Here is a 12,910-nt window from a genome sequence, read left to right on the forward strand (position 1 = left end):
TTACCCACAGTAGAACTTTTTCCAAAATTGGAGTCAATCCTCTCAAACCGTGCTGCTACTTTATCGACTAGGTTTATGTAATACTCTAAATCCTAATCCTTTGTTGTCGTGTCAACAATGTTCACAGCATCTTCACCAGGAGCAGACTCTATCCCAAGAAATCACTTTCTTTGCTCATCCAGGAGAAGTGACTCCCCATCCATTCAAGTTTGTCATGAGGTTGTAACAATTCAGTCACTTCTTCAGGCTCCACTTCTAATTCCAGTTCTCTTGCTATGTCCATCACCTCTGCAGGTACTTTCTCCACCGAAGTCTTGAACCCTCAAAATCACCCATGAGGATTACAATCAACTTCCTTCTGTTTCTGTTGATATTTTGTCATCTTCCCATGAACCATAAATGTTTTTAATGGCATCTAGAATGGTAAATCCTTTCCAGAAGGTTTTCAATTTACTTTGCCCAGATCCATCAGAGAAATCACTATTTACGACAGCTATTGCTTTACAAAATGTATTTTTAAATAATAAGACTTTTAAGTCGAAATTACTCCTTGATCCATGAGCTGCAGAATGAAAGTTATTTTAGCATACATAAACACTACATTCACCTCCTTGTACCTCTTTATCAGAGTTTTTGGGTAACCAGGCGCACTGTCAATAAGCAGCAAAATTTTGAAAGTAGGTCTCAACGGTGAGCTTAAAATATTCAGTAAATCATGCTATAAACAGATGTGCTGTCATCTAGGCTGTGCTGTTCCATCTTCACAGCACAGGCAGAGTAGATTTAGCAAAAATCTTTTTTTTTTTCAAACTGTATCCAGCTTTATTAAAGATACTTTCCATAAACAATCATGGTGTTTATGGAAAGTATCTTATGGAAAGATACTTTCCATAAACAGGACATGGGCAGACAATCATTAACAGTACACAACAACTTTCAAACTCCCTTCTTCAATGAACTACCAAAAATCAGAAAGCCACTATAAAACCCAGTGAAGTCTTCATGTGATGCTCTGCACAGGGAAAGTTTAGAGTGAGGGTTGACATTTCACATTTAGTATGTTTTTAACAACTTTTCACAAGCCGACCCTGACTTTCAGGAAGTGAAATGAAAATGACAGAATTTATCTGAAGATCCACAATCTAGAAATGGAACCACTGCTCTTTTGACAAGTGCCATCTCAGTGGCATCACTGGAAAGTCCAGATTACCTGACACACTGGTAACCAATGACTAGGGGTCAGGTCCCAACAGATGTCTGGGCTTAAGGGAGTTAAGTCTATGCTGAAAGATGGAAAGCGAGAAGAGGACATAAAAACAAATTTGTTTTTCCATAGCACAAGGCTTTTGTGCCAAGGTGGCCATGTGTGTCAAAGTAGGGAATCCCTCCTCCTGGGAACCAAGAGGAAGTCTCTCAAAACTAGAAGGGAAAGGTGTTTTCCCCACATCAATCCAGCTTTGGAAATATTCTATTAGTGACATATGCCCCTTCCCCCAAAAACAACAACGAAGTGTTCTGTGTGCTAACAACATAGCTTTAAAAAAAAAAAAAGTAAAACAAAATTCTGCATTTTTATAAAACTTGATAAAAAATAGTATTTCAAACTGTACAGTCACCAGAAGTACACAGTTATCAAAAATGCACACACTTCACTTGGCATCTCCAGCACCTTCAGCTTTCTGTGCCTGGTCTGTTTTGGCATGTCCGTTTTCTGCAGGGTTATTCCCCTCCTCGTCAGCATCAGCTTTTCCCTTTTTCCTTTTGGGTACCTTCTCTCCCTTCTTTGCAGGGGCCTTTTTAGGCTTGGGCTCTGGCTTTGGAGGAGCAGGTTTAGCAGACAACCTCGTGGATCTTCTCTCTGGTTCGTCCTTCCCCTTGGCTTTATCTCCTTTAGCATCCCCTTCAGCCTTTCTCTTGGGCATGGTGGCAACGGCGGCAGGACGTAGGTGCTGGACGCGGGATGCAGCGCGCGCGGGCTTTGGTCGGTCCGAGGGTCGTTCTCACTTCTTCTTCTTCACACTGCTCTTAGCATAAATCTTAAGGGTTGTTTTCACTTTCTTATTATTGGTGTATTCACTGGAATAGCACTTCTAATTTTCTTCAAGCACTTTTCCTTTGCATTCACCACTTAACTAATGATTGGGACAAGAGGCCTAACTCTTGACCTATCTTGGCTTTTGAGATGCCTTCCTCACTAACCTTAATCATTTCTAGCTTTTGACTTAAAGTGAGAGACGTGTTACTCTTCCTTTCATTTGAATACTTAGAGGCTCTTGTGATGTCTCTGCAGAAAAGTGAGCTTCCCTGTGATCCTAGAAGAATAAAAACTCACCAAAAACTAATACAGTCCCTTGTATTACTAGACATTGATGGGATACAAGGGAAAAGAAGAAGGATGTTCCCAGTGACAGCATATTCCCTTCTTGCCAAACACAAGATACCTATTTTTCCCAAGGAAGTAATATTACATTTGTTGATTAGGTTCCAAGGCCAACTCACAAAGTTCAATTTGCTGAAAATGGGGCCAAATTATAGAAATAATAATAAAATTTAATATAATAAGGGCTTTATATAAAGTATTTAAACTTGACTACCAGTCAATGAAATAGCTGCTATTATTATCATCCCCCTTTTACAGATGATAAAACTGAGATTTAAAGACGCAAGCAAGTTGTCAAGGTCACACAGCTACTAAGTGATACAACCCATATAGATTATTAGCTCACAACACCAAAATTACTAATAATATTAGAGTGCTAATAGTACTGTTTTAGGTATATTATGGGTGAAATAGGCTTGTATAGATTTGAGTGGGTCTGGAACACTAAGTATCATTCTAATATTGCTTACTACAGTTAAATACATTTTGAGTTTCAAACAACTAAATAATAAATATAAAGAGATGGCATTCCAAAATTAAGTTGGAAGCAGCACATGTATTTGTTTAGAAAGGTCATCAAACAAATGACTAAAATTAGAGCATAAATACCAGTATTACCTCTAATACGTAATCACAAATAAAATTAACCATAACCAGTTGAGACAAACCAACTCTAAAAAGAAATTACATATACATGTTGTCTAAGGTAACTTTTTGCGTTTGCTTTTCTCATTATCTCAAAACTCAGTTATTTGGATAAACACAGACACCTAAAGATCAAAGTAAAACATCACTCACTTCTTAAGGAGCTGTTCAGTATCATGACATCTCCTTTCTGGAGATTTGGGACTTGCTTATGAACTATTACCTACTTGGATCACTTTACAAGCCACTAGTAAAAAAGAAAGAATTACTCCTTCTTGTAAATATCAGAAGAAAAGTCCTATTGCCAAGAAAAGTCCCATTTCCCATTTTCTTAGGAAAAGTTAAGATCACTTTGCCTACACTCTCCATTTGTTTTAACTTTCACAGTCCCCCCAGCTCACTAGCTTCAGGCAAAGCCAAAAAGGAAGAAAAGCCAAAAGCAGTCCATGTCAGACTGTCACTACCACATTCCAGCCTTGATGAAGACCTCAGAGACTGTTTTGTAAGTCTTCCTGCCTCTGCTTCCAGTTCTATAAAAACCAACAGCCAATCAGGAAATGCCAGCTAAGTACATATGATGCCACTCTTATACCAAATAGAAGTGATGACCAGCTGAGAGTTTCCTATTTCTGTTACAGTCACAGAATCATTTTTGTTTACAATGGTCTTTGAAAAGCAACCATATAATAAGCATCTACAGATAAAAACTACTTGCTAAGCTACATAAATGCCATTTTGTTGTTGGTTTGCTTTTTTGTTTTTTGAGATGGAGTCTCACATTGTTGCCCAGGCTGGAGTGCAGTAGCATGATCTCAGCTCATGACAACCTCCACCTCCCAAGTTCAAGCAATTCTCCTGTCTCAGCCTCCCAAGTAGCTGGGACTACAGGCACGTGCCACCACCCCCCCCCCCCCCGGCTAATTTTTTGTATTTTTAGTAGAAATAGGGTTGCACCATGTTGGCCAGGCTGGTCTTGAACTCCTGACCTCAGGTGATCCGCCCACCTCAGCCTCCCAAAGTGCTGGGATTACAGGCGTGAGCCACCACGCCTGGCCCATAAATGTCATTTTGTTAGTACCCAAATCATTTATTGCTCCATTATACTGCTGATTTGCACTGTTTTATCATTAGAGCTGACAGCTCATTCATTAGTAGAAACATATTATTCAGTCTCACTAAGGATTAAATTGCTTAAAAAAAAAAAACTTTAATGTCAAAGCAAATCTAAAGTGGTATTTCTTGCTCAATTCTTATTCTCCCAATCTTGTCCCACTCACACAGTTTCTTTAAAACAAAATTAGTAAAGAATTTTTATAAAGTGAATATAATTCAAGTTACCAACTCTCTAAGTCTCAATGTTCTCATCTGAAAAATGGGCTTAGTAATATCCACATTGTTCAGTTGTGGGGAAGCTATGGGATAATGGGATAACGGACACAAAAGCACCCTGCGTGGTAGGTACTTAGCATAAAGCGGGTAGACAAGGCACATAGCTAGTATTGTTATGCACCAAGTCCTTAATTTCTCCCAGACAGGCACAAGTTCATAAAGGTCAAATTGCTACCACCTGGCACAAGTTCATGAAGGTCACATTACTAGCAACTGGCAGAGAGAGAATTCAAACCCAGCTCTGTCTGACTCCAATGCTCTATGCCACGCTACTTCCTCAGCATGGAGCAGGAGGGATAACCAGATAGTCTTCCAAAGTCTCTTCTAAGCTTATTAGCCCCAAGGTGGAAGCCAAGAATAAAGGATAAGTGGAGCTTCCCTCTTTTGAACCTTATGTAAAGTGCAGGGAATCAAGGAAAGAAATCATCAAGCATGTGCCTCTTGATATATCAGAGGTCAAATTTCTCAACTTGTTGATAATACTCAGAGGACTAACTGGGCACATGGCTGAGGCATGGAAATGGGCCAGCGGGGCATTTTTTAAAAGGTGGTCACCCTGGGAAACACAGACCTGTTTGTGTAATGTTTTTGACAAGAATAAAACTTAAAAATGACTCCAAATGCCAATTTTAAAAAATCAGAATAAAAGAAACATTAAAAATAGAAGTGACAGAGGAATGAAAGCAAGAAAAAAAATGTATTTCGGTTAACACATCTTTGGTAAGAACTAATTTTCTGAAATGAATGGTTTCTTAAAACAGAAATGATGGCTGGGTGTGGTGGCTCACACCTGTAATCCCAGCACGTTGGGAGGCCAAGGTGGGTGGATCACTTGAGGCCAGGAGTTCAAGACCAGCCCGGCCAACATGGTGAAACCCCATCTCTACTAAAAATACAAAAGTTAGCCAGGCATTGTGGTGCACGCCTGTAATCCCAGCTACTTGGGAGGCTGAGGCAGCAGAATTGCTTGAATCAGGGCTGGGGGCGGAGGTTGCAATTAGCCAAGATCGCGCCACTGCACTCCAACCTGGGCGACAGAGTAAGATTCCATCTCAAAAAAAAAAAAAAAAAATAGAAATGGCAAAGTTGGTAGACAAGCAATAATAATTTCTTTTGTTTGGTAAAACAACTGACTCTGTACAATGCGTTACAGAATTATCAATAATGATAATTATGCGTATCATTTGTTGAGCACCCACTGTTCGCTAGCCCCTTTGGGACGGTTCACTTGTGATCTTCACAGCAATGCACACGCCCAGTAGTTACCAGCAGCTCCACTTTACATAGGACGAAACACAGTTCCATAACCATAAAGGTAATGTCCCAAGGTTACAGAGTCTAAGAGGGAAGAGATGGAAATTCACACTTAGATCTGTCTGACTCTAAAACCCATGCTCTCCTTACTGAACGTGAAAGTGCCCGGCACAGGGTTCATTTGCCGCTGCCACCCTCCTTACAAACCTGGGAAAGGAATGAGGTAGATGGAGGATCAGACCATTCCTGGAGATCGGGGAAGATCATCACCTTCTCCTCAAGAATCAAATGAATAGTGCTTGAAATGGTGAAACCAAGAGCAGAGTATTATTTGAAATGGGTGCTATTATGACAATAAGGTATTCTGAAAGCATAACCATCTGCACCTTGGACAGGACCAGAACACAAAGTTCTTAGTAAAACAAAACAAGAAAAAAGCAGTCAGGAGCAAATTAATAAATTCAGGGAAAAAAAAAAAAAAACAGCTGTGGTGTTTTAGTCTACCCTGTACTACCAACAAGATTGAGGAGAGGACAGGAGGATGGACTAAATGACATTTGTGATCCAACATACGTGATATCATTGTAATAGCATAGGGTGTTCCTTTGAAGATACTCTAAGAGTTACACACAATTTGTTTATTCTCTCTGCATTCCTAGTTGTTAATAAGAAGATAAGTAATATATTGACTCTGGGTTAGAGATCAGATAATTCAGACAAAAAGTCCTAAGCACATTAGGAAATCACAGCAAAAGCAAAATCATAACCCAAGCTTCCAGTATACAATGCATAAAGCTGCATAACTGCATAAAGCTACTACTGCATCAACTGTGAATCCTCATGGTTCCAAACCAGGGTTGGAGTAAGTTTCAAGTGGGTGGAGATGACCCTCACTCCTGGGAGCTGCCAGGCAGGGCCAGGCAGAGCCCAAGCCCCAGGCCACTTACCTCCAGTCAAAAGATGTCTAGACTGTTTACCTAGTGTACCGTGCAAATATTATTATTTACTGAGCACTGTGTGATGTGAAAAAGATTCAGAAACATTAGTAAATAAATCTATTATTTCACCAACTTTCTTTTTTTGCTCAGATCACGTGGTTTATTGAATCAATTTCAGTACACAGCAAAAAATAAACACAGAACTCAACAAAACCAAACCAAAAACTCACAAGAGCAAAGATATGGGATAGGTTTATGCACGTAGGATAGGGTACAAGTGGTGGCAGGACCACATCCCTGACTTCTGTGTTATATACAAGGGTCGTATGTCCTATCTCTCTGCCCCATCAACCTTCCCCATGATGATGCGTTTATGGAAAACAGAATTGAGATCACCAACTTTCTTGATCAGGAAATGCTAACATGGACCTGGAAATCCTAGAAAATCCACAATGTAACTGAAGTTGCTTCAATAATCATTCCCTTTCAAACCTCTTCCCTCCCTAGGGGGCCATTAGCCAGCATCGTCCTAGGCTAAGGATGACACACTTCTGAAGTGCTGTATACAGGGCTGTGTAAACCAAGTTAGGAGGCCACAGCTGAGAGCACTTCTACACCCCTTGGTACAGGATCAGTTCATGCCAAAGGTGTGGTCTGTGCACAGTTCAGTTCTCCACACAAAACCCCAGTACATATGGGTACCTAGGGGTCATGTCAAGAAAAATGATTGAGATACTAAGTGGCCAGCACAAAATATTGCGAGGGAGCAGCCTGAGTGGGGCGTAGAGATGAGGGAGTGTCTTGTCAGCTCAGGCTGCTATAACAGAACACCACAGACTAGGTGGCTTAAAGAACAGACATTTATTTCTCACAATTCTGAAGACTTGGAAGTCCAAGATCCAGGTGCTAGCTGATTCAATTCCTGGTGAGACCTTCCTTCCTGGTTTGCGGAAAGCCACCTTCTTACCATGTCCTCCCATGGCCAAAAGAGAGATCATCTCTCTCATGTCTCTTCTTATAGGGGCACTAATTCCATTGATGAGAGCTCCACCCTCATAATCTAATTACCTCCTGAAGGTCTTACTTCCAAAAATTATCATATTGGAAATTAGGGCTTCAACTTATGACTCTGGGTGGGGGTCGGGGTGGATACAGATATTCAATCCGTTTCAGGGAGATTTTCTTCTCACCTTTCCATCTTTTACTCAATACAGTAAGGTGCACAATCATAACGACAGCCACAGAAATGACTCTTAATAAAGAGCAATTAGTATGCCATGAAAACTCAGTACTCCAGTAAGACCAAATTGTGTGGTGACAAAAGAGGCCCCTGCTTTCAAGCCCACTGGCCTGGAAGCAGAGCTTTCTTTCTTGTGTTTTAGTCCCAAAAACAAGAACAGAGGTTTCCCTATATCTGCTTTACCAGCTCCTTGTAACATGTCAAGAGTGGCACTCACAAGCCAATACTTTATGAGGTAAAATCCAGGATTACTTCTAGTAATGACAATAAAGGAAGGGACAAACAGATGCAAATCAGCAACACCCTGTATGCAGGAAAATACAGAATTAGTATTGATGAGTTATCATCAGGTCTTATGCAGTCATGCGTTGGTAAATGACAGGAAACATTTCAAGAAATGCATCGTTTGTCAATTTTGTCATTGTGCGAATATCAGAGAGGTTCTCACACAAACCTAGATGGTACAGCCTATTACACACCTATGTGGTATGACCTATTGCTCCTAAACTGCAAACCCGTACAGCACATTACTGTACTGAATACTGTAGGCAATTATAATACAATAGTAAGTACTTGTGTATTTAAACATAGAAAATGTACAGTAAAAATACAGTAATATAAATTTATGGTACCGCTGTCATATATGTAGTCTGTCACTGACCAAAATGTCGTTATGCAAGGCATGACTGTATTTACTTCTCTCCTTTGGACACTTTCCCCCAGCACCAGAGGAGCTTCAGCCTCATGATATCACTCTGCTCAGCTCCCTAGTACCTACCGCATCCCAGTTTATTTAATGTGACCTGGCCTACCCAAAACTACACCTATTATCCTATTCACACACACACATGCACAGATACAAATGCGAGCACACAGGAAATGTCATTGCCATTGTGGAATATGGGCCACCTCGTCTCATTCATCTAGTCTCATTCATCTAGTCTCAACCTCTGCCTTACACTTTCATGTCCCATGGTTCGCCAAACCCCATTGTGCCTCTGTCCTGTAGATTCCAACTCTGGTCTTAGTGACCATCTGGCTTTTCTCATTTCTGGTGAGCCCCTCTGACAGCAGGTCAGCACTGGTATTCAACCTCTGCTCCCAGCAAGGGCAACCCCCACCTTCTGCCCAGCTCCGGAGGACTGGGCCTCTTCCTGGCTACTCTCCCAGTCAGACATAATTCTGCCTACATCCATTCCTGATCCTGAGGATTCAACACAGGATGGTGACTATATTAAAACTAACCCCAAATCTAACCAAGTGAGAAACCTAAGCTCAGTGCACAGCCCATTAAAGAAAAAAGCCAGAGGGTTCCAAACCCCAAAATAGTAACAATAGAGATAAAGAACTCAAAATTTTAGGGGAAAATTAGATAATTTTAAAATTAGACCTAAATTATTCTTTCAGACAGAAGACAGAAAGCTAGAATGACTCTTTGAGGGCAGACACACTTGGACAAGCAAAGGCTGGAAGGTTAGATTTTCTTAGACGGCATCTAAGTTGTCTTCATACACAACCAATAAGACATCCTGACAGTTGGCTGGCTTCCTTGGTGAGGGAGCACTGCAATCATCGCATCCATGAATTTGGTTGTAAATCTTACAAATTCTTAGGTAACTCTAAAACAAGTTCCTGGTTTTTAGTGTCTACATCTCCTTAGCTGCAAGAGCCAAAGCTCATTTTTGCACAACTCCAGGTCTGAGAGTCATCACCATGTGGCTCTGATAAGGTCCATAAAGCATTATAAGCTCTTCACAAAAAAAAAAAAAAAAAAAAAAACAGATAAATTCAAGTGACACTATTACTAATGTGTTTACTCTCAACTTATGGGGGACATGACTTTAAATTGCCAAATGTTCCATATTCTTAGCAATAGAGATTTGTGAAAAATCTGTCCACCAAATTAGGGCAGAGCTCCAACTCTTCTGGTTTTTGCTCAGATTCGTTGGGGAGCTGTTAAACATTTTTAAAACTTCAGGATGCAGCAACATTAAGATCACTGCTAAAACCTGGTATATTCTCAATTAAGATGGACAGAAATTTATTGTTAGTAGTTTGTGTTACAGACCCAAAGTATCCTTCTACCTCCTGGTAAAAACAAACTCATGATATGAGTTATCATATACCATTTTGATATTTTAATTTTGCAAATTATTTGGAGTTTCACAGATAATATACAAAAAACTTCTCTATGTTAAACAAAGCATGGTGATGACAGATCTAAATTTACACAATACAGAATCATAGGAGAATCACTATGTCTTTATATTGTTAAAAGCAAATAAAAGATAAATCTTTTCTGAATCACTGCCCAAAGCCTAAAATCTGTAGGAGTAAGTAAAGGAAAAGATGGAAGGTAATTATAAAAAGATAAACTGTTTTGTGAAGATATTTTGTGGTAAAAGTATATTCAGTCACCCTGTCACACAAAGATATTATTTGAAAGCAATCTAACAACCACATGGATGTGTGCAAATGAATAAATGTTGCCAAGACAAACTACAAAGAAAAACATTCTGAATGTGAGTTTTCTTTGTCATATTTTGGCTCAAAGTCTTTTCACATTTTTCAGACAATTCTTTGGAAATTCTGAGTAGCAAACATTTTTTCTCTATTACTTTTCATCTTTATAACTGCAACTGTATGTCTCCAGTTCAGCTCTCTTGGACAACTCCTTATTGAGTACCTACTCTGCATCAGTCCATACTAGAGACTGATGACATATAAAATGAATAAGATACAGACACTCCATTCAGGAGATTATAGACTACTGAGGTAGAAAAGTATATAAACATAACTACATAGCTTCAAGCTCCAAGAAATACACTTTTTCAATTCTTCTGATCATTTTGTTTACACAGTGTTCCCAGTAACAAGAATAAAGCTTTCTCCTTAGTTGTGTTAATTTCCCTAAGATTTTCCTTGGGGTAAGTGTGGGGAATGGAAGGAGAGATGGAGAAACAGAAATCACAAGTAACATGATCTTTTGTGAGAAATAGTCAAAAAGAAAATGTTTCCTGAAAAATTACCAAAGATTATGCATTTTAACACACACAATGCACTGCCCACAAACTAAAGTTTCTCAGAGAAGACATTTAACTTCTTCAATATTTCTGGCAACTGTTACTTTGGTTCTAGAAATATATTAAGTATGCTTAAGTCATTATGTTTTTTAACAAATTGCATAGATGCTGTGATTTCTCCTTAAATTAGATAATGGTTATTAAACAGTCAAGAAGGATAATGCTAAGTACACCCTTGCTTACTATCTAGAAAATCATGTATTTTCAGGTTTGCGGCACCTGCTTGCCCAAACGAAGCAAACAGTGACTTTCCCTACAATACCAGCAGTGCTCAGGCCAACATGCAGGTGAGCTCAGGGCAGCACCCAGGGCTACTCAGATGGGTACCCAATTGGTGTCCACACTGGTAGTTACAAAAAGCACCAGAAATATGTGATATCATTGCCAGCATGGCAGGCTTCAAAAGACAGGCAACTAAGATGAAAAGCAAAAGGAAAAAAGAGATAAACATGGTCACAGGGTTCTCCACAAAAATGTATAAATGTTCAATTCTCAGAGACTTTCATGGATAGACCACAAAAAGCACTGGAACAGTGCCTCCAAATAACATACGACCAAATAAAAATAATAATGATGAAATAAAATACAGTGCTGAAATCTCCTGAAAACTGTAAATAATAGTTAATCCAAGAATACATCAAAATTTATTTTTCCAATTTTCAAGCATAACTCACCACAATAGCAAAGTCAGCTACCTTTAAAACCTAGGTTTCTCACAATACTCAAGAAGGAAAAAATAAATAGGTCTGAAAATCAGAGACTGAGCAATCTGAGTCCAATTGACATGCAGCTGCAGAGTACTAACAGACTGAAATGCTCATAATTTTCTGAGGAAAGATACAATAAAATGAAAATCTCCAAAATGCATTACAGGTAGCTACTGATACTCATATTTTATGATACGTCTTTATTAGCTGCAACAATGTGATCTAAGTGTCGTATTCAAAAGAAGAAGAAGAAAAGGAAGATTTCAACTGCCTCAGCACCTGTGAACCTCAGACACCCTTCACTTGGCCCTGTTCTTGCAACATCCTTGTAGAATTCTGTTTCTAAATGTGTCTGCCCTGTCTCCCCCAGTAGACTGTTACACATTAGGGAGGAATGTGCCCTGCAGCTTCTTTTTCCCAAGATCCTAATAGAGTGCTCAAAACAATAGATGAATATTAAATAAAAATGCCACTGTTCATTTCAAAAGTTAGACATAACACACTGTAGCCAACAGCACAGAGAGTATGAGGGTCCTTTTGATTTGCATATTATATTGAGCATTGGGGAAAAAAAAAAAAACATGTGCCCTTGTCATATAAAGTAACTTATGCCATACTTATTCTGATCATGCAGAATAAACTAAAAAGGAAAGAATATTTGACACGAACTTTCTGAAAACTTTCAGCATTGCATAAAGAGCATAAAGCCATTCTAAAGATCAGGTTTCTAGTGTTACCAAATTTGTCTCTCTTAACCAAATATTCCAGCTAACTGCTAGCCAACTTCAAGTCTGGAAACCCAAGAGAAAAAAAAACTGAGAAATATTCATCTCATATCAAACCTATGGTCCTGGCTCAAGAATTACACTCAAGTGAGGGTCATCTGAATGTCATCTAACGTCCTCAAGAGATGGTATAAATGGTGCGGGACACTGATTCAGGCATCTTAGAACCCAACTTAATTAGGTTAACTCGCTTTTCATACAATCATAAAAAGGAAGGTGATTTAAAATAGAAGAGTCCAGACGACAACAATAAAAGCAAAGGCCATAATGGGAAAGAAAATCATAATTAATAAACCATTAAATGAAATTATGAGATTTTAATACCAAAAAAACACAGGCTTGTTTCTACACATTCTAATGTAGGCCCCTTTTAATATAATGTAATAAAGTGTGTAATACCACATTCTGTTTCCAATAATTTTTTCATTTTAGAGAGATGATTAGCCAATAATATATCTGGATACCTGTAAGAGTAACATTGTTATATTA

The 12,910-nt window shown here is 39.0% G+C and overlaps 1 protein-coding gene and 1 pseudogene across 1 annotated transcript in view; both read right to left on the minus strand.

Moving 5' to 3' along the window:
* SLC4A4 (solute carrier family 4 member 4) overlaps positions 1-12,910 on the minus strand; it is a 400,518-nt gene that overhangs the window by 362,304 nt on the left and 25,304 nt on the right. The gene's annotated exons all lie outside the window — the stretch shown is intronic.
* On the minus strand, positions 1,520-1,922 carry LOC104678754 (annotated as a pseudogene).

This window comes from Rhinopithecus roxellana, chromosome 2 (assembly GCF_007565055.1).
Source record: "Rhinopithecus roxellana isolate Shanxi Qingling chromosome 2, ASM756505v1, whole genome shotgun sequence".
NCBI classification, from domain to species: domain Eukaryota; kingdom Metazoa; phylum Chordata; class Mammalia; order Primates; family Cercopithecidae; genus Rhinopithecus; species Rhinopithecus roxellana.